Consider the following 6,000-nt stretch of genomic DNA (forward strand, 5'->3'; position numbering starts at 1 on the left):
CTGAACAATGGAAATGACATCTAAAACAAAATGCAGGCTTAAGTATCCCATCACATTTCATTTTCTGTATGATTTTTAAAACATTGTTTGCTTTATAAACAAGCCAGTGGAGCTTCAAAAACTTGTGTGAAGTGTCTTGCGCCTTTTGTTTTATTTGGCTGTAAGGCCAACACAGCTATCCCTGAATATGCTTCCTCGTAAATCTTTAGGAGCCTCCGGTGGCTCAGTGTGTTAAAGCGCTGAGCTGCTGAACTTGCAGACCGAAAGGTCCCAGGTTCAAATCCCGGGAGTGGAGTGAGCGCCCGCTGTTAGCTCCAGCTTCTGCCAACCTAGCAGTTCAAAAACATGCAAATGTGAGTAGATCAATAGGTACCACTCTGGCGAGAACGTAGCGGCGCTCCATGCAGTCATGCCAGCCACATGACCTTGGAGGTGTCTATGGACAACGCCGGCTCTTCGGCTTAGAAATGGAGATGAGCACCAACCCCCAGAGTCAGTCACGACTGGACTTAACATCAGGGGAAAACCTTTACCTTTACCTATGGCCAACACAACTATCCCTGAATATGCTTCCTCGTAAATCTATACACATAATAAAAGTGAAAAATGTGTATGTGGAGAAGATATCCGTTTACACAAAGAGCCTCCCACTTCCACAAACAGTTATAGTTCCCACTGAGTAGGTGACAGTAATGGCCCTCCCTCAACTGACATGCTGATGATGCTATGAACATGTGGCCCAAATCCTGCCCATGTCCTCCACTATTCTACCCCCCACCCAAGTGAAAATTTTAATGCGGGGACAATTTCATCCTAGTTGTTCTATTTTTCCTCCAGAATGGACATCCCAGGGTTCCTTAATTTGCATGACCCCGCCCACTGCTTCTACCTTAACCCTTTCCTACCCCTTCCTATGGCACACAGCAAACAGAGGAATTGATAGCAACTGAATAAGAGGTTTGGGGAGAATTCACCATGATTAACAGGAGTTGTACTTGACTTACATCCAGAGAGCGCTGTTAACCCATCTAACGATGGGAATGGACTAAACTTGCCACAGATGATGGGACTTGCAGTACCTTCACTGACACTGTGACCGCCCCCCCCCCTCCCACCTACAATGGACTGGGACCCAACTTGGCACAGAGAAGTCCCATGACCAACTGAACATATTTATTTATTTATTTATTTACAGTATTTATATTTCTCCCTTCTCACCCCGAAGGGGACTCAGGGCGGATCACATTGCACACATATAAGGCAAACATTCAATGCCATAACATAGAACAGAGACAGATGCAGGCACAGGCTGGCCTCGAACTCATGACCTCTTGCTCAGAGTGATTTGTTGCAGCTAGCTGCTAACCAGCCTGCGCCACAGCCTGGCCTACATACTGCAGGGGTTTGTGGGAATGGACCTTGATTTTGGGAGTTATAATTCTCCTACATCCAGAAAGCACTGAACCCAGCTGACGTCAGATCTGGACCAAACTTGACACACAGACCCAATATGGCCAACTGTGCGTGCAGGCCTGGTTTGGGGGTAATTGACCTCGGATCTGTGAGTTGTAGTTCACCCTTATCCAGAGAGCCCTGAACCCAGCCGATGACAGATCTGGACTAAATTTGGCACACAGACCCATCATGGCCAGATGTGCATACTGGCAGTGTTGGGGGTGATTATCCAGACAGCACTGAACCCAGCTGACAATGGATCTGGACCAAACTTCAATGATATGACCCAACATCCCAAAACAAACAATGCTTTCTTCTAATAACCCGGGCATTGCCGAGTCCCCAAGCTAGTATCCTAATAAATGCAGCCTTCACTTTGTGAGTAAGGAAGAATTTGGAATATTCTGAGAAATGAAGATTATTATGATTGCACATGTGTAGCTTTCTGAAAAGGTCACTGGCATGGCAATCTATGTGGATCTGTTCTGTTTTAGCATTTTGACTCAAACTTTGTTTTCTGAAAGGCTGCTTTGAAGTAAGGGATGATAGGGATCCTGGGGAGCCCTGAAGGCAAACTCATATCTCAGTGGTAATCCCATCCTCTGTGTTCACTTGATATTTCAGGCAGTGAAAGTAAAATTCTTGTTTTAATCAAGACATGTGCGGCATTTACCGTATTTCAGAAAGAAAATGCCTGATAACTTTTCAAGTGAACCTTTAAATAGATAAGACAACTTAAAAGTGACTTTTTGTCTATGAAAAAGAAAACCACAAAATCTACTTGCTGTAATCTTGCCATAGAGTGTGGGACTAATTGCCTGAAATACCTAGTGAAACATAAATATATGGTGGTTGTAATAGTTCTTCAGCTAACACCTCAAGTTCCCATTGGAGTTTGCAACCTTTGCATGCTGTAGTGAACCTTACCTATTAGACCAGGAATGAAGCCTTGGTAACAGTAAGTGAGGCAGGCATCCATTTTGTTGAGGAATGCCAGGCAGCCATCTTGAGTGTGGTTAGAAAGGGGGAGGAGCTTAGAGCGAGACTCCTAGGATTGGCCAACCAGAGCAGATGGGAGGAGCCAAGTCTTAGAGTGCAGAGAAAAAAAAGAGCTCCAGGCAGTTCTGTTTGTGGGTTTGAAGACAGCAGTTTTGTTTTGGAGTTGGGAGAGTGTGTGTGTGTAAGAGAACTGAAAGCTGTGGAAACTGACAGGCTAAGTCAGGCAGTTTGGATCTCTTGGGGGGAAAGATAACTCAAGGGATTGTCTCTCACTACTGGGCTGGTTAATAGAAGGACTCTAGGTTAGAGTTAGTTAACAATCCAGGGGAACTGTGTCTATTCCCAGCAACTAGAGCGAGGGTTTTTTGTGACAAATAGTTAGATTGGTTGGTTGGAACTGTTTGAAACTAAGTGAAGTAAATCTGAAACATACAACTTAGTTAAGCTGAAGAACGTCTGTAACCGTTTACGCTTATGAACCTCTCTGAAGGGGCCGGGCTGTGGCGCAGCTGGCTAGTAACCAGCTGCTATAAATCACTACTGACTGAGAGGTCATGAGTTCGAAGCCCGGGTCGGGTTAAGCCTCCGACAATTAATAGCCCCGGCTTGCTGTTGACCTATGCAGCCCCGAAAGACAGTTGCACCTGTCAATTAGGGAAATTTAGGGACGCTTTATGCGGGGAGGCTAATTTACAACACCATAAAACTGCCAGCAAAACACGAGGAAAGGAATGAGGAATTACAGCCACTACTGGACGGTGAAGCAACAGCTCCCCCTGTGGCCGGAATCGTGAAGCTGGAAAAATGTTTACAATGCTTCTGAGTCTGTCTAATGTATGTTGTTTGTCTGTTGGCATTGAATATTTGCCATATATGTGTTCATTGTAATCCGCCCTGAGTCCCCTTTGTGGTGAGAATGGCGGAATATAAATACTGTAAATAAATAAATAATCATTTGCCTGTTTTTAAGAAAATAAATTTTTATTCTATTTTCAACTTCCAAAAGCCTCCACAGTGTATATTTTCAATCAAGAAGCCTTAAAAAACAGTTCCAGCAATACAACAATAAAATACCACAGAAAAGCCTCATAGTGAACATCAGTTTGGGAGCCTGGGGCGAAAACGGTGTGGGCAGGAAATGGGAGAAGTTCGCCTCAGACACATTTAACAACAAAATCCTAAAGACATTTTAGGTTGGTGGCAGCTACCATTTTTAAAAGCAAATCTGTTATAATTAGTCTCCCAGCCTAGCCTCCCCGCTTTGCTCATTCCTTTATATTGGTGACAGCGGTGGGATATTATTATGATATAAAAGATTCCCCCCCCCCCGCCTCAATATTCTATTATATTGGTGGGATTTATAAAAAGATTCCCCCCTGCCTCAATTTTTATTATACATGCCTATATTTAGGAAGCATTAGATTACACCAAAAACAAGTATTTTGTTTCCTTTACAATTTTTCGTGCACCAGATAGATTTTTGGATGCTGATCACATAAATAATTTCAAAATTATCACACCTCATAAGGTTTTTGAGAAATGGCCAATTTTGTTTTACAATTATCAAGAAATTATGAAACATTTTTTCTTAGCAGTAATTTGTGTGATTTTTTTTTAGATTGCTGTTATCTTTGACATTAAAGTAAAGGTAAAGGTTTCTATTGACGTTAAGTCCAGTCGTGTCCGACTCTGGGGGTTGGTGTTCATCTCCATTTCTAAGCCGAAGAGCATGCATTGTCTGTAGACACCTCCAAGGTTATGTGGCCGGCATGACTACATGGAGCACCATTACCTTCCCGCTGGAGCAGTACCTATTGATCTACTCACATTTGCATGTTTTCAAACTGCTAGGTTGGTAGAAGCTGGAGCTAACAGCAGGCACTCACTCTGCTTCACAGATTCGAACCTGTGACCCTTTGGTCTGCAAGTTCAGCAGCTCAGCACTTTAACACACTGTGCCATCGGGGGCTCTCTGACATTACAGCTCCCATATTCCTCACTATTAGAAATCATGACTGGAGCTGATGGGAGTTGTGATACAGTAATGTCTGGAAGGCTGCAGTTTGCTCTGTTTGGTTAAGAGAGTGGGGTTTGAATTTAGCTGTGAGACTTGTAGATATGATATCTGATTTTTAAATGCTTTTAATCTTTTCCCAACCTCAAAGCTGCAAGTACTGTTGGGTTGTGATTCCCATTATCCCCGGTAACATCTGGAGACCCAAATTAGGTACAAACCAAAGAACACCAATGAATATGTAAAAACATTATAGGTGGCTCTCTGTATCCATGGATTCAATGGCTCTTTGAAGGCAACCCAAAGGCCGGTGTGGCCCTCAATGAAAATGAGTTTGATGCCCCTGTTTAAAACAGAAGGTGCATAAAGAGCATAGTGGAAGGTGAGTCCTAATGCCATAATGACTGGGAAAGAAAAAGGAAAGTAGCTAAGTAAATAAATACCGTATATACTCGAGCATAAGCCAACCCAAATATAAGCCGAGGCACCTAATTTTACCACAAAAAACTGGGAAAACTTATTGACTCAAGTATAAGCCAAGGGTGGGAAATGCAGCAGACAGGCCTGTAGCCGGGGGTGGGAGGGGTGTATGGCTTCACCCCCCCCCCTGAAAATTTTCAGTTTTTTTTTAAAAAAAAAACCTGGTTTACTCATGAATTTTAACTGGTTAACCAAATCCCCATACTAAGTCTATGAGATGCAAAAAATTAAGAGTCCCTCCAGGCACTATCTCAAGCAGATATTGACAGGTCTGTAGCTGGGGGGGGGGGATGTTAGGGGTTCAACCCCCCCCCCCCGCCCCCATTTTTCAAAACCCTCCCCCCAAAAAATTTCTGGCTACGGCCCTGGCAGCAGCTACTGGTAAATTTCAAATATAAAATTAGATACCAATAAAATTACATTAATTGAGGCATCAGTGGGTTAAATGTTTTGAATATTTACTGTATTTCAAAGAAAAACAGTAAACTAACTCTATAAGTGGAAAAGCAACCATAACTTTATAATAATAATAATAATCAACAACAATAGCTTCATTTGTACCCTGCCCTATCTGGGGAACTCAGGCCAGCTATCAACATAGTAACAGGCAAACATATAATGCCTACATAAACAATGCAGAGCTAGATATAGATCTATCATTATATAGACTAATTTCACATGTGTATTTCCCCCTGAAACCTTTGCAAATCCTCTCTCTATGTGCACTTTCCTCCTGCAATATTTCCAAGCCCGATTTATCAATGTTTATATCTATCTAGACATCTGTGTGTGTGTGTGTGTGCACGCGCGCACATGCATTTTCCCTCTGCACTTGCAAACATGTGAGGGTAAAATTCATATAAAATTCATATATAAAGTTAATGTATACATATAGCAACAGATACAGGTACATGGAAATCTCTAGTTATCTATATTTACATAGGATTTGTAAAAACCTGTAAACATATGAGGGGAAAATTCATATATTAATGTATTTGTAGGGGGAACATCTATATAAATATTTAGAAGCTTTGGGGCAGGCATTTACCCAA

This window comes from Anolis carolinensis, chromosome 4 (assembly GCF_035594765.1).
Source record: "Anolis carolinensis isolate JA03-04 chromosome 4, rAnoCar3.1.pri, whole genome shotgun sequence".
In the NCBI taxonomy this organism is placed as follows: domain Eukaryota; kingdom Metazoa; phylum Chordata; class Lepidosauria; order Squamata; family Dactyloidae; genus Anolis; species Anolis carolinensis.